The sequence below is a fragment of the Pseudonaja textilis genome, chromosome 8 (assembly GCF_049901715.1).
Source record: "Pseudonaja textilis isolate UNSWEBS1 chromosome 8, rPseTex1.2, whole genome shotgun sequence".
NCBI lineage: Eukaryota > Metazoa > Chordata > Lepidosauria > Squamata > Elapidae > Pseudonaja > Pseudonaja textilis.
In genome coordinates this window covers 8,456,891-8,474,340 of record NC_141997.1, presented here as the reverse complement: position 1 = coordinate 8,474,340, position 17,450 = coordinate 8,456,891, and the positions used below count along the sequence as shown (strand labels likewise).

The 17,450-nt window shown below is 37.8% G+C and overlaps 1 protein-coding gene across 3 annotated transcripts in view; it reads right to left on the bottom strand.

Moving 5' to 3' along the window:
- ADGRG2 (adhesion G protein-coupled receptor G2) overlaps positions 1-10,600 on the bottom strand; it is a 57,658-nt gene extending 47,058 nt beyond the window's left edge. Inside the window, exon 1 of one of the 3 annotated variants that reach the window (XM_087938228.1) lies at positions 10,192-10,600. The gene's annotated coding sequence lies outside the window, so the exon portion shown is untranslated. The remainder of the gene's footprint in view (positions 1-10,191) is intronic. The other 2 variants (XM_026714264.2, XM_087938229.1) reach the window with 2 other exon arrangements.
- Positions 10,601-17,450: the final 6,850 nt, after the last annotated feature.

Here is a 17,450-nt window from a genome sequence, read left to right as displayed (position 1 = left end):
CTTGAAAACATCCGGTGAGATGGAGTGCCCATGATTTCTGAAGGCAGCTGTTCCACTGGTTAATTATCCTCACTGTTAGGAAGTTTCTCCTTAATTCTAGGTTGCTTCTCTCTTTGATCAGTTTCCAACCACTGTTTCTTGTCCTGCCCTCTGGTGCTTTGGAAAATAATTTGACCCCCCTTTTCTTTGTGGCAGCCTCTCAAATACTGGAATACTGCTATTATTTCATCCCTAATTCTTCTTTTCTGTACGCTAGCCAAAACCAAATCCTGCAGCTGTTCTTCATATATTTTAGTCTTCAGGCCTTTGATCACCTTAGTTGCTCTTCTCTGAACTTTTTCCAAAGTCTAAAATGCTTCCGTCTTGCAATATATGAAAAAATTAAAGTCTAACTAACATTGTGGATATTAAAGTTCCTGGGCTAAGTTTTTATATTAGTTAATTTTTGTTTGATAATCTGTAAGTATATATCTTCTTACAGGACACAAAACAATTTAGATGTTTATTCCCTAATAACCAGTTCCTTTAATTATTTCCACTTATTGATCTAAAATCTGGTGACAAAACTGCTGGTTGGCTCTTGCCTATTATAGATTCCTGCCATCCACTTGATTAAATAGCACTATTAAAGAAAACCATGAAATAATTTTTATGTCCAATATTCTTCCCACTCTTTATTATTCTCAAGATTTCTTTCCTTTCTTAATAATAAATCTTAACAATAGAATGTTTTCTCTCCATCTTCTCCTTTAATATGTCACCAGCCCTTTGGTGAGCTGACAACAGTGTTCATAGATTCTGACCCTACCCAACTATAAATGTCGTCATCATCTTCACTTTTCATTACCTAATGATTATATGCTGATTCGTTTCCTATTATGGCCACACACACAATATTATCCACTACTCTGAAAAAATAATCCATTAGACACACCCCTTTTCATTAATTGTCCAATTTTCCTTTCAGTTTCTTAACTCTGGGTTGCTAAGGATTGCTGCTTATGATCTCTTCAAATCCTCTCTACTCATTCACAAATATCAATGACAGTTAAATTCTGTGCTCTAACCTTATACATTTGATGTCGGTAGAACTTTTTTTTTAATACTTGGCTTGGAAATCTGGAAATTATGTCTCAAATTGAGAGGAAACAAGATTGATGAATGTTGCTTTACCATCTACATTACTAGAACCTTACTTCCTTGAGTCTACATTACTATAACCTTTCTTCCTCTGATGTCACAGTTCGGCAACACACTCTTCTTTTCAGAAGAATCTTGTGAAAATATATTTTATTCTTAATTATTTACATTGACTTTCTGCCAATTCTCAAATGCCGCACAATACTTCTAAGCCCTTATCCCTCTATGGTCATATCGTAAATAAAGACCTTTGTAATATAGCCTTGATAAAGACCTTTGATAAAAACCTTTGCTTTACCAGCTTCATCCTTGTTGTCTAGTTTGTGTTTTCTCAAATAACTCCATTCTTTTTCTTTTACTTAGTCTTCCAAGATACCTGCATGATGCCATTTATTTTTCCTCCAAATAGTTTTACCATTATGGTTTTGCAGCAGTCCAGTAATTCCTCTATCCTGAGGTAGGAAGGAGTAATTATGCTGGTGGAAATTTAAATCCAGAATCTGAAAGCTAACAGATTCTCCAATCAACCCCTAAAATACAGGTGTACTTTAGTATTAAGGATTTTAAATATTAAATAATTAAATGGAATAAAAGTATTTTATTTGCAGGAAACTTTCCAGCTAAGTTGCTGAGTGGTTTTGACAAGGAACCTTACAGCTGAAGAAATCTGCTCAAGCTACAAAAGATATTAACAGAATGATAGAAAGAACGTAATGGTATTCTTACTAGTCTACATAAAATGCTACATATCAAATTAAAATAAGAGTGCAAAGGAGAAAAGTAGCATGCTACCCATTTAACCAAATTTCCAAAGCTTAAATTTGGGAATTAATCTACTGCCATGGTGGAAAGGGGCAAATTAAAAAATGTCTTCAGTTCACCCTTTTATATTAAAAATAAATAAATAATATTTTCATTTTAGACCATTCCATGACATTTTTGATGTTTAGAAATGAATAAGCAAAAATTTCATATCAAGTCAACTATGGCAATTCAAACCTTGCCATAAAAGTAATAATAGATATATAAGTGTGTTGGGTATAACATTGATACACCAACTAAGTTTGGGTGAATAAGTATATAAAACCAAGGTTTGGGTGTTTGTAACTTGTAGCTTTAAGCACCAAACTGCTTGTAATTAACTAATTAAGGGTGCGGTTACAAACGGCAATAAAAGGCAGTAAGAGAAACGTAACCTTTCTCTGCTTGTTTTGTCTGCTTGCTACTGTTTGTTTGCTACTGTTTGCTACAACTGTTTGAATACCTGAACGAAAGGACTATTTCATTGATGTGCTGATATCCTGTGAATACTCAGCGTTGTCTTCAAAAGGAAAGGTATCAGAGGAGAAGATATCTTTACAAGCAGATAAGGATATAGAACTGACTAGTGAATGAACTAAGTTACTGAATGGATATATTTGTGAATGACATATGGACTGATTGACAATGTTTAAACTCTAATTGGATTAAACAACTATTTAAACTACAAAAACAGTGTTTGTCATCAGTGTGTGTAAACTCTAGGGCCTTTCCTCTCTCATTTGGCTGCCTAGCTTGACTGCTGCTGCACATTCTGTTTGGGGTTTGTCCCCAATCACTAACATTGGTTATGGGCCCAGTGCGCACAGTCTAACTAACGAGGATATAGCAGTGAGAGTTGGTGTGAGTTGCACATTACTGTAAAAACAAACTGTTTTTTTTTTCAGTAGTTTTAAATAGCTACATATCTGAAGAGCAATGGCACAAGTAAATTTGCCAAATTTGTCCATGATATCCAGACTAGATGGAACGAACTATGTTTCATGGTCAATGAAATGTAGTTTACTTCTACGAAGAGAAGGTTTGTGGGACATAATAACAAACCCACCAGATGTGACTAACTTAGATCCTAATGTTGAAGAGGATGACAAAAGATACAAGACTATAAACGAAAGAATGAGCAGGCTTTATGCATCATAGGACTGACTCTCTCTGACCAGCAACTTATCCATATCCGTGGAGAGGAAAATGCTGCAAACTGCTGGGAGAACCTCAGGAAGATATATGTTCGGGACAGTGTAGGAGCTCATATATATCTTACACGCAAACTATTTCGAACACATCTTCAGAAGAATGGAGACATGTTAACTCATTTAAATTGTATGAAGAGCATTTTTCAGGAATTACAAGAAAAAGAGCTTATATTTAATGAGTTGCAACAAGTATACATCATACTGTCTTCATTAGATCAAAGCTATGATGATTATGTGACTGCTTTAGAAGTATTGCCAAAAGATAGTTTATCATTAACCGAGATTACCGGCAGGCTATTAGAAGAAGCCAGAAGAAGGTGTGAACGTGACCAGCTGAGAGAAGATAAACCTAATAAAGAAGAGAAATTATCTTCAAAGCTTGAAAGAAACCAACTAAGTAAATTAAAGCACCCGGAAGAAGAGAATTTATCTTCGACGGCATACACAATTAAAAAGTGTTTTAATTGTGGAGGCAGAGGACATTTGGCAAGATTCTGCAGAAAAGAAAAAACCAGAATGTAAAAAAGCCAAAGAAATCTTTTGAACTAGCCACGTTTAGCAATTGTGATGTGAAGAATGATTTATGGGTGGTGGACAGTGGTGCATCCCACTGCATCATGAGAGATAAGACAAAATTTATAAAACTGTCTACAAGCTCTCAACATATATCACTTGCTAATGGCTGGAACCTCAAGGCCAAGGGAGAAGGTATTGCATACTGTCCATGCTTAAACCAGGATATAAAAATGTTGTATGTACCACAGTTAAAGGTGAACTTGCTTTCTGTAAGGGTATTAGACAAACTAGGTTATGTAATTACATTTAAGGATAATAATTGCATAATTGAGAAAGATAACAAAAAGAGTAACTGCAGCTTTAAATGGAACATTGTATGTATTACATGATAGTAAGAAAGGGGAGGCACAGACTGTATTTAACAATATAAAGCCTCATAATGAATGTATCCATTTATTGCATAGGCGTTTGGGGCATGTAAATTTTAAAATGCTAAAACGTACAGTAGAGTTATCTGTTGGAATAAGGTTAAAACCTTGTGATAAATATTTGCGTTGTAATGTCTGCTGTGAAGATAAGAGTAAAATATTGCCTGCAAATAGGCTAAATGGTTACAAAACTAAAGAACCTTTAGAAGTAGTATTTGCAGACATTATAGGTCCAAAGAAACCCAGTATGGGGGGGTGCTCAATATATACTGAGCATTATGGACCATTATTCTAGATATGGGTTTTGCTACCTAATGAAAAGCAAAACTGAAACATATCAACATTTCTTCAACTGGTTAAAATTTGCAGAAAGAAAAACTAAACGGCAACTGATAACCCTGGTGACAGATAATGGTACGGAATTTGTTAACAGCAAATTCCAGAATAGATTAAAGGTAGCTGGAATAGAGCCCAAGAAATCTGCACCATACAGACCACAACACAACGCATTTATTGAGAGAAGAGGCCAAACACTACAGGCAATGGTTAGAACAATGTTAACTGATTCTGGATTACCTGATTCTTTGTGGGGAGGCCACAATGTGTGCTAATAACATATTGAACAACGTTGTTAATACAACTACTGGTGAAATACCATTCACCATGTGGCATGGCAGGAAGCCTGATCTGAGTTACCTGCACACATTTGGTGCACCAGCATGGGTGCATATCCCTACACAACTCAGGCGTAAAGGGCAACACAGAGCTAAACAATTATTCTTCGTTGGTTACCAAGCAAACCATAGGGCATATAGATTTTGGGAGAAAGGCACATCTAAGGTGTTATGTAGTGCCAATGCCCAATTTCTAGAGCACGTAGGATGGGATAAGTTAGAACAGGATAACAATAAAGAAGTAATTATTGAATCCTATAGAAATCCCATTAATTATCCCTGTAACTTTAAGAATAAAGTAAAGAGACAAATACGGGCAGAGATAGAGCCCATAAAGGAAGAAATAGTACCAATAGCTGAGCAAGCTGAGGAACATGAACAGGTAGTAATTCAAAAAAGTCCTCAAACAAGCCCTGCAATTCCCAGAAGAACTACACGAATATCTAGACCGCCTGATAGATACCAGGCTAACACAGTGTGCCAGATTAATAAAGTTCCATATACTGTAGATGAAATAAACATGTATCCTACTAAAGATAAGGAAAGTTGGTATGCAGCAATGAATAAGGAATTGAAATCCTTAAAGGATATGAAAGTATATGAAAATGCGAGATTACCTGTTGATATAAAACCCATTGGCTGCAAATGGATTTTTAAGATAAAAACTGAAAAAGATGGTAATATAATCCATAAGGCACGATTAGTAGCCCAAGGTTTTAGACAAAATGCCAATGACTATGACGAGGTATTTGCACCTAGCCTTAAAGCAGCAACATTAAGGGCAGCTTTAGTGTGGGCAACAAGTAAGAAATATATAGTCAACCATCTAGATGTAGAAACTGCTTACTTGCACGCTCCACTAAGACATACTGTATACATGAAAAACCTATTGGATTTAAAGGTGAAAATAATAATGATTATTGGTTGTTAAAAAAGAGCCTCTATGGTCTTAAACAATCAGGCTATGAATGAAACCAGTATATTGTAAAGGAACTAAACAATATAGGGTTTAAAGCTGGTTTAGCCGATCCATGTCTATTTAAAAGGGAGACAAATGGGAAAATATCATTATTACTATTATTCACAGATGATATTGCTTTGATTACAGAAACTAATGATGAAGCCGATAAAATAATAGCATCATTAGCTAAGAAAATAAAAATCAAGCAATTAGGGAGATAAAGAAATATCTAGGTGTTAATATACTGAAAACACAGAAAGGTTTTAAGATATCTCAGGAGGATAAGATATCTAAATTGCTAATAGATTATAAGATGGAACTTTGTAAGACTGCAAAGACTCCAATGAGTCAGGATATTTGCAAAATGGATACTCAAAGTCCCAAGTTTGATAAGGTAATATATCAATCTTTGATTGGTAGCTTATCATACATTAGCAATTGGTCAAGGCCAGATATTGCTTATGGTGTTAATCAACTGGCACGACATAATAATGATCCACTTCAATGTCATTGGAAAGCATTAAAGAGAATTTTAAGGTATCTTAAAGGAACATTACACCATGCACTGTATCTAGAACCAAAAGGTGATCTAATACTGAGTGCTTATGCAGATGCTAGTTTTGCATCAGAAAGAGACACAAGAAAGTCGACTTCAGGAACAGCCATAATGCTGGGTAAGACATTAATAGGTTGGAAGTCAATAAGACAACAGCATATAAGTTTGTCTACTATGGAAGCAGAATTCTCCTGTTTGTCGTTATTATGTACTGAATTAATCATGTATAAGCAGATGATGAATGACATGGGATTAACTGTAAATTATCCTATAATTGTACATGAAGATAATCAGGCAGCAATTCAAATGGCCACAAATATTGCAGTAAAAACTAGGAGCAAGCATACAGATTTAAGGCACTTAAACATTAGACAATCTGTAAAGAGTAAAATGATACAGCTGGAGTACTGCATGTCGGAGGACAATATAGCTGATAACTTTACTAAAGCCCAAGGTGCCATTAAGCACCAAGAGAGTTGTGTAAAGTATGGTTTTAGATTGTAAGGGTATTGTATATTTATATCACCCAAAAGGGGAGAATGTTGGGTATAACATTGATACACCAACTAAGTTTGGGTGAATAAATATATAAAACCAAGGTTTGGGTGTTTGTAACTTGTAGCTTTAAGCACCAAACTGCTTGTAATTAACTAATTAAGGGTGCGGTTACAAACGGCAATAAAAGGCAGTAAGAGAAACGTAACCTCTCTCTGCTTGTTTTGTCTGCTTGCTACTGTTTGTTTGCTACTGTTTGCTACAACTGTTTGAATACCTGAACGAAAGGACTATTTCATTGATGTGCTGATATCCTGTGAATACTCAGCGTTGTCTTCAAAAGGAAAGGTATCAGAGGAGAAGATATCTTTACAAGCAGATAAGGATATAGAACTGACTAGTGAATGAACTAAGTTACTGAATGGATATATTTGTGAATGACATATGGACTGATTGACAATGTTTAAACTCTAATTGGATTAAACAACTATTTAAACTACAAAAACAGTGTTTGTCATCAGTGTGTGTAAACTCTAGGGCCCTTCCTCTCTCATTTGGCTGCCTGGCTTGACTGCTGCTGCACATTCTGTTTGGGGGTTTGTCCCCAATCACTAACAAAGTGTCAAATTTTCTTCCTAACTGGAAAGAGTTAATCCAAAGAACAAGTCTGACAGAGTCCTGTTAGTAGTCCTTAAGAATGATGTTAAAATTACAACATAAAAATTCCACCAGAAATATTCTTTCAAATGAGAAACCTATGCATACATAATCTAAAATGACAATATTTTTTCATAGTTTTTGGTGCAAAGAGCAGCATGCTGTCTATTTTGTGAAATCAGGGCAGTCTGTATATATTTATATTATTTTGGTACTTGTGGGCTAAGCTTCTTAACAGTGTGAGAAATTACTCTTAAAAAGAAATTATAAAAGCTCAGATGCAAGGAAGTATTTTAGACCACTTTGCATGTGATAATGAACACTAATTCCTCTTAGCTTCAACAGGCCTCATGACTTCGAATAGAACCTTCTTGCTCATTGGTAAATTTCCTTTTAATAATTAGTATATTAAGTATACATTAGGCATACATATACTGTATAACACATACTCTAATCCAGGCGTTGGCAACCCGCGGCTCCATCTTTCAGCGCTCTGTTGAGGGACCCTATCCCATCACTGGCTAGCCACACCCCTTGCTCTCCCCTCCCTTGGCTAGCCTGAGAAGGTAAGGACAATGGCAGGAGATGGAGAAGCAGCCAGGGCTGATTCTCCAGCACCTCACTCTTGCTGGAGCTTCTTCTGGCCCTTGTTGGTGCTGGGCATGTCTCAGTCACTTGGGGAGACATGCAACCTGCTCTCCACCCCGATATACTGGCCCAACCCAGCCACAACTGATGCCAGCTTCGTTAACATGAGGGCTGGCAGGGTGGGAAGGGGATCTGGGAGAAGGGGATGATGGAAAGTGGGGTGGGCCCGCAGCACCCAGCCATGGCTTTAAGAATCTCAGAGCAAGGATAGGCTAGTAAAGTAGAGGATAAAATATAAAATTTTCAACAAACAATGACTAAGAATGAGCAATATACCCGGAAAGTGGAAGAGAAGGCTGAACAAACAGAGAAAAGTGTGGAAGAGGTCAATTATAGACTCACACTGGCAGACAAAAATCAGGAGAGAGCAATAATACTATTAGAGATGGAAGGCTGAGTATTATTTATGCTTTCAGAACATTGAAGAAGAAAAGAGAGAAAATTTGGCAGAAATAATGGCAGAGCTGCTGGTAAATGCTTTAGAGAAATCCAAAGAAAAGGTGCTTGCTGAGGTGGATGAAATAATTAAAATCCATACTAGATATGTGACAAGAAACAGACTTCCCAGAGAGGTACATGTGAGATTTACTAAAAAAAGCAGTAAGAACAGGGATACTACAAAGAGCAAGGGACGAACCCATAAAATATAAGGAGAAAGAAATAGTGGTTCTAAAACAGATCCCCAGAAGAGTTAAGAGAGATAAGAAGGGAATATCAATTTTTAACAAATCAGTGTGTTAAGAATGGAGTAAATTTTAGATGCCTGATACCAGAGGGAATATTGGTGACTTGGATGGAGCCAAGACACAGATTAAATTCCATAGAAAAAGCAGAACAATTTTATGACTACTATTTTGGATCACAAAAAAAAGTGATAGCAAGAGGGGAAAAGGAGGACAGACAACAAGAGGAAGCTACAGGAGAAAGATATACAACAAAAGAAAGATGAAAGAGAAGCAGAGGAAGTAGCAAAGAGAGAGGGTGCAAAAGCAAAAGAACAGAGACAAGAGTGACAAGAGTGACTAGAACAACAAACCTATTTATAAGTAAATTATGGGAGGAGAAATAAAACTATTGTCAATTAACATAAATTGATTGAATTTGGCTATAAAAAGGAAAAGGACTTTTAGCAAATTAGAAAAATTAAAGCTGGACATAATTTGCATACAAGAGGTACATATTAAAAAACAATACAATTATTGGAATACCCCAAAATTGGGAAATTATATAACCTCCTTATCACAAGAAGAGAAGAGTAGTACTCTATGTAAAATAAATAATAAAAGCTAAGAAAATATTTGTGGATGAAGAAGGGAGGATTTTGATGGTGGGGATACCAATGCATCAAAAACAGATACTCCTGGTAGCAATTTATGCACTAAATAGTAAAGAAGAGGACTTTTATAGTAAACTACATAAGAATATAGCAGAATTGGAGTATGAAAATATCTGTGTATTGTTTCATTCAGATTATAGCTAGTAGACGTCTCAAATTTTCCTGACCAGTCCCACACTTTTAGCAATGTGCAAACGACAAACAAGTATTATGAACTCCCTTCTGCCTCTAAAGAGCCTGAAACAGGCAAAGGCTGGATTTGTGTAGTTTTTGAGAGTGGATTATCCCTTTCTTTCATATTCTTCTTCATGTCTGCAGAGTTGTGGTTGCGACATTTTTCACCCTAGTGCAGAGCAGTCCTTACACCTGTTGTATATTCTGTTTCCTGGGTGTGGGTGGAGAAGAAATCTATATTTCTAATTACTTAACGCGAGGGAGAGAGAAACCCGATTGTTATTGCTGTCGCTTTCAAGTGCAAACTCAATACCTTCTTCTCTCCCTTTGCTCGAGATCTACCATCTAATGGATGGAAGGACCCAGTTAAGGAGTCCTGGCGTCTTGGAAAGGCAGGAAAAAACCTGTCCTGCTCCAACCCAATCGGAGGTCTTCAAAGGCAGTCCCCAAAACTCTTGTTAAGAAGAAAGGAAACGGCCCCACCCCTGCAGCTGTAAAATGGAACTCAGGAGCAACTTTCTCCTCCTTGCCCGGCATGCTTCGCCTACCTCTTCGCCCCAAGGACGCCAGGCACAATAACATTTCCCGGCTCACCTCGCTCAGGCCGGCGGCGAAGCCAGATACGATTCCTAGACTCGCGACCAGGCGCTGCTGGAAGCGCGACCTTCGTCCTCCGTCCCCTTCGCTCTCCCTTCTTCTCCGGGGGCGCCCAGCGGTCCGCTGCCCAGCCCTGATCCCTTCCAGCCCTGGCCACGCACCTGGCCGACCTCTCTGCCTCAAAGTGGGACACACACACACTCCGCTCGGGATCGGCTGCGCTGGGAAGGCAGCCGACCGCTTTGAAGGCGAAGGCACAGCGGCAGCCGCCAGGAGGAGGGAACGCGGGCGGGAGGAGGAATTAGAGGTCCGGAAACTCCTTAGAAGTGGCGTGGCGGGAGCGCTGGTCGTTTCAGTTTTCGAATAAAATAGCGAATTGGATGCACTTTCAGAACAAGCCGCGTTCGAATAGCGAGGAAAAAATGGCTTTTCGCCAAGCGTGGCTTTCCCGCCTGGCAACTGATCGCCGGGAGAGCCACGATTGCTTGTCGGTCCTTTCTCCAAACCACAAGACTCCGGCGTGTATTTGATGGAAGTGCATGCCTTAACTTGCTCTGGATTCTGCCCGTGCTAGTTTGTCACGGAAGGTCACTACGGATGAGAACAAGGTTTGGGGTGCCCGAAAGAGCAAAGGGGCTCAGTTGGCGCTGGGACAAAAAAAAGACCCCACCCCCTCCCCTCCCCAAGTTTCAATAAGAGAAGAGTAGCTGGAAAGCAGAGAAATGCCGCTGCCACGTGAGCTTTCTCTTCCTAGAGCTCTTTTCTTCTCTTTGATTTACATCTAGGATCAGCTGTTAGTTGGTGTGAGGCCTCCTTGATGGTCTCTGAGCTTGCTTGAATTCTTGCAGACGGGGTTCGTTACCCAAACTAGGTTAAAACCATCAGTGCAGCACATTACCTAGTTTGGGTAATGAACTATCTGCAAGAATCCAAGCAAGCTCAGAGACCATCAAGGACCCCTCATGTCAACCCTGAGCTACAAATATTTTCCTTTATTACTAGTTGGAGTGTTCTTTAATCCCTTCCTTCACTGCAGAGGAGTGGTGGTGAATTTCTTGTGTGTGTGTGTGTATGTTTTAAGAAAAAGCAACATTTTCTATCCTGTGCTTCGGTATATTAAACTAGAATTTTACAGCATATATGAAATTCCCCTAACTCCTAGCTACAAATAATCATTGGAACTGAAGGCCAGCAAACTCAAAGGTACCTGCTTAGAACAAGAACATTAAACATTCACTTTCTGTACCTTCTGCATCAGTCAACATTTACTCCCATTGTTATAGCAGATGCCTTTATTCTTGGCTTGCATAGAAAGGTTTCGTAGACTTTATTCACTTGGTGATTTATTCATCTCCATACCATGGCAAGACAGTTTTTATAATTTTCTCACTATTTTTACTCCATATACTCTGCTTTCAATAAATGTCGTGGTTTGTTCTGGATATAAAGCACTGTCTCCAGTAGTTGTAACAGTTGAATTCTTCAGCTTCTACTCTGTTGTAGGAACTGAAATGTGCTGTACATAGCAAGGCAGTGTATCTTCAGAATTTGTGGTTGCATTTATTTGTTTTTATTTAGGCAAGATGTACAAATTTAAAAAGAGATAATAGAGTAATTACAGCTATTTTGAAAAATTAACTAACATGAACAAAATGAAGTATGGTGGTTGATCAAACTTCATCCTCATCAATATACAGCTTGTGTATATTTGTAGATATTGTACTCTCTAATTGCAAATGGAGACACGGGTACTCTATTTTTCTTATTTTCATCTTTAAGTGCTTTGGTTTTATTGTATTGAGAACAGTTGCTGGGGTGCATCCACAGTTTCGTTGTACTTGTACAATGACAATAAAGTTCTTCATCTTCTAAATTACCCATTTTAGAGTGTAATTTTTAATAAAGTTCAGAGAAAACTAAGGATTTTACTTTAAGATACTGTGAGTTACCACAAGTATATGTAGTTGCACAAATGATGTGAACTAAATCAGATGAATACGCCAATTTTCCAATTGTTGGATTCAGCTCCATCATTCTCAGCCAATATAGCTAACAGAAATAATACAAGGTGTCTAACATTATTTGGAAGAATAAAGAGATTAGCCCCATCAAATTATGTTACATGACTGAATTTGGCACAATTTTATGAATGCCTTCTTTAAGAAATTGTACCAGCTTGAAGCAGCATGTGTTTTGTGTTCTCCAACCCTTTGTGGTCTGGTGTCCTGAATTGGAAGCAGGATTTGCTGCAACAAGCTCACATGCTTTTATTTTGCTTTTCCCTAATTGTTCACTCATCTGGACTGCCTAATGCTAATAGTGTTCAATAACTATTAAAAATTTCTGGTGTCTTCTTGATCCTGGAACTGTGTTCACATTAAAAATACACATGTGTACTTCTCAGTGCATATATTGTAATGAGATAAATTATAGTGATAATAAGTAGGAATGTCATGAATTTGTAGCAACTTGAACATGTGTCCACCTATGCATATAGCTTTTAAAATTGTTCTAGGAGAACTGAGTAAGTCATAGTTCAGATACAAAGATGTTTAGAAAAATATGTTATGCAATAGAAGAGAAAAAAATGTGCGTTTTTTGTTATATTTACTACAAGTGAAGCAGTAACAGTTAAATCAGTTTCATGGACATTTTCTAAGGAATTATTTAGAATAGAAATCAAGGAAAATGACCCAAAGATGCTCCAATTGTTTCAGTATGTCATGGTAATCCTAAAATAGTTCTGCAACTAAGCAGTACAGAAGCTAATGCAATTATCTGTGGGAATGAATTTGAGGAAGTTCATTATCTTCAGTAAAAATTCATATCTTCTAAAGTATGTGTATGTAAACCAGATAAATAATATAATTGAATAATGTAGTCAAATATTTTAAATTACATTCTGTATGATAGATCTGTTGGCTATGATTTTTTCCCATAAGTATATGTTATTTGCTCAAATAACAAGCCCTGAAGATTAAAAGCCAAGCTAATTCATATTTCAAATTTTGTCTACTGATAGCAAGTTGGCAGAAAAAGTTTTTCTGCCTAAGGATTTTTGAATATGCCTGTATACCTTGTTGTGTATCTTTGTGTGTGTGTATGAGTGTGTGTGTGTATTCTGCATTTATCTTTACATATGCTCTTTTATACTTCCATTTCATAGCTAAGGCTAAACAATAAATTATTCAACAAATGAATATGCTAAAGCATGCTGCTTTTCTCTTCTTCCTTCTTTTTATCTTGTGAGACAACTTCGGATAGGAGAGATAAGCTTTCTCTTCCTTGAGTGTCAACACTGGGTTTAATATTTTATTAACAATAAAAGAAATTGTGGTTGGGAAAAATGGTTTGTTTGATTAAATCAGAAACAAATTGGATGTTCAGAGGAATTCCAGGAGAAGGAGCAGCTACAGATATACTTAGAGCATTGCTGGAGAACAACAAAGCAGGAATCCAACCAAATACAGGTAAGGGCCTTTCTTAGGCATTATCTTATGGTGATAAGAAGAGCAAAACTTAGAGTGGAGGGGTGGGGATGGGGGTCATTGAATTCACAGACAGATAGCTGGTGACTAAGTTCAGGGTGACTTAGTTCGATTTGTTTAGAGTTGGATTTTAACTATACAGATCCTATGGAGGCTCTGAGTGACAGTCTTGTCTGGTTATCTTGGTGGATTTTGGATCTATTAGTTGGCAGAATCCTTGAGATTGTGAGTTTCTTATGGGGACAATAGGACAAGTCTACTCATTAAGGCATGGATGACTGTAAAAAAAAACCTAGTTCAGGAAAGAATGCAATTGACACTCAACATGAAGTCATGGAAAAGCCCTCTAGTACAGCTGCCACTTGTTCCTCAAACAGCTGCAAATCCCAGGAGACACCCACATTATGCCCTGGTTTGGTTTGGAATAAGAAAATCAAGGACAAACTAGATATAAATTCCTAGAACCAGGAATCCACTTAGCTTGCAAAGGTTGAGCCAAATCCTCTTTTTAAATTTCCCCATCAAATATACCAGAGATACCTTGTTTCCCTGAAAATAAGACCTACCCTGAAAATAACACCTAGCCTGAAAATAACACCTAATATAAAATAAGCCCTAGTGAAGGGTGGATGTGGCCAGCACAGGAGGCTGGTCTTCAGGCAGCGGCACAGGCAGCAGATGAATGCAGAAGCGCAGGAGGAAGTCAGGCGATCCTGATGCTCTATGCAAGCCACAGGCAAACTGAGAGACATGAAGACAAGCCTCCCACGGCTGCCTCCTGCTCCATCCCCCCATCTCTCAGCTTTCCCACAGCCCACACAGTGCATCCAGATTGTTTTCCTCCCCCTGCATCTCTGCCATCTGCTGCTTGGACAGGTAATCAACTCATCTGCGCTGTGCAAGCTGTGCAACCCCAGAGTGTAGCGACCAAGGGGCCAGCAGGCTCAAGTTGCTGCTGGATAATGTCACTCCCCCATGCTCTCCGCCCTTTGTGCCCATGGGGGTGGGGTGGGGCACCCAGCCTGGCTGATCACCTTGAAATTGTGTTTCCCCGAAAATAAGCCCTAGTGCTTATTTTGTAGCCCTCCAAAAATATAAGACCAGGTCTTATTTGAGGGGAAACACAGTACTAAAACAGAGCCTCCATAACATTATTTCATTGGCTCGGAAGAAATATAAAGCTGAATATCATCAGCATAGTAATCATTCCTCAACTTGTGCTACTATATAACTTTACCCAATGGTTGCATAGAAATTAAACAGGTGTGGGGATAGTGTCAAGCTCTGAGGCACTCTGGAAAACAAATGATATGGGCTAGATTTCCCCACTCCTATATCAATACCATCTGGAACCAGCCCTAGAGGAACGAAGCAAAGCAATACAATTCATGGCCATCCACTCCCAGCCCCTGAAATTGACCCAGAAGGGTACCATGAATAATACAATTTTGCCTAGATTGTCCCTTAATAAATTTTCCTTTTGAATGTGTGTTTATCTATTGTAAAGTAAATGCAAATTCTTTAAAATAGGCCATATCAGCACATTTCCATATGAATTTGAGATATACAAATCAGTTATGCTCATATTGAAATGCAAACTAAAAAGCATTCAACTTACCAACTTCTCTGCTTCTTAAACGTAACAATAAATTAAAGATAATATTTATCAGAAAGTAGGTGTTTTCAGTTTCCTTGCATGTGGCAGAACAAGAGGAGCTTGAAATACATTTATCCTGGCTTATTTCCAAACCACACTATTTAAGTATACTTTTTAAAAAGGATCCACACCCTTTTAAATCAATTCAAAATAGTCACAATGCATTCAACGGCATTCAAATATATTTTATCATTAAGAAAATCCTCAACATCAATTATTTTAGTTCTGATGATTCATAAGATATTGTCTGATTAATTCTGGAAAGGACTTCCTGAGTCCATTTATTTCCTTTTGAAAAGCAAATGGCTACCAGTTATACAACTTTTTGTCTAGATAATAAGTAGATAGATAGATGTACAGTTATCATTGTAATTCAGAAGAATTCATTGGAAGTTACTTGGCACAAGTATTCAGACCCTTTGCAACAATGTTTGAAGTTTAACTCAGATGCCTTCCATTTTTCTTGATCATTGCTGACATGGTTGATAGGAGTCTACCTGTGGTAAATTGCATTGATTGGACATGATTTGGAAGGGCAAACATCTCTTTATTGGAGGCTTCACAGCTGACAATGCATACTGTAGCAGAGCAAAAGCCATGAGGTCAAAGGAACTGCCTGCAGAGCTCAGAGACAGGATTATTGCAAGGCACAGGTCTGGGGAAGGCTACAATAAAATTTCTGCTGCACTGAAGGTTCCTAAGTGGTCTCCATATTTCTCAAATGGAAGAAGTTTGGCATAACCAGGATTCTTCCAATAGCACTTAGACTTATATACTGCTTCACAGTACTTTACATCCCTCTCTTTCAAAGTCACCATATTGTCCCCCAACAATCTGAGTCCTCATTTTACTGACCTTGGAAGGGTGGAAGGCTAAATCAGCCTTGAGCTGGTGATAATCGAATTGCTGGCAGTCAGCAGATTGGCCTGCAATACTGCATTCTAACTACTGCGCACAACAACCTATTTAAATGAACGGAATTGAACCTAGCTGAACAATATCTGTAATTAGTAATCTGTAATTAGTAATCTGTAATTAGTGAAAGACCTGCTTATAATTATTAATATTTTCAATATTAACTGGAATATTAGCTGGAAAACATGGGTGAGACTTGACTTTATGGTATCTGTAGAAAAAACGTAATTTTCACGCTGTGCAACCCTAGGACACCCATCTTTACATGCTTGTATGTAGTCTTTGTCTTTGACCACAATGAAGCCCAAAATTTGTTGTTGAGCAAGATAGTTAAGTGAATTTTGTCTCATTTTACAATTTTTCTTGCCACAGTTAAGTGAATCACTGCAGTTATTAAATTAGTAACATGTTTGTTAAGTAAATCGAGCTTCCACATTGGCTTTGCTTGTCAGAAGGTGACCACATGGCCCTGGAACACTGCAAAGGTTGTAAATATGAGTCAGTTGCCAAGCATTTGAATTTTGATCACGTGACCATGGGGATGCTGCAGTGGTTGTAAGAATGACAAACTCATAAGTCATTTTTTGTCAATGCTGTTGTAATCTTGAACAGTCACTAAATAAACTGTCGTAAGTTGAGGACCAGCTGCAATGCCTCAGGAAGCTTTGAATTTAATGATGAGCATTTCCAGTATTTTAAAACTAAGCAGTTCTGTTTTATAACATACTAACACTGACCAAATTGTGTACGGAAAGATGTAAAATTTAGTAAACAGCTGGGGTTTCTCTTACTTGAATCAGCTATATGGCTTCCCTATGTGTTACTGCATGTTGGCAATATTAACTGTTGTAAAGGAATAATAACTCACCAGACTTGATCAATGGGCCTGTGTGGGAATGACTCTGGTATAGCTTGCAGCTTGGGATTAGACTTGCACTTCAGGTTCCAGAGTAGTCTGAGTCTTATGTTGATGGAATGTTTGTCACATTGTCAATAACTCATCAGCTGGTGCAAATTTCATTGCTATAAAAATAGTTGGAATACAATTTATTTTAAAAAATGCAAGGTAGTTGTTTTTGTTTTGAGGTTTTGGGAGGGAAAATAATATTCCAGTAGATTAACAACTATATCCAGAATTCCCATCTTCCCCATAAAATGTAAAGGAATAATACTTATAGCTAATTTTTGGCTCTTGC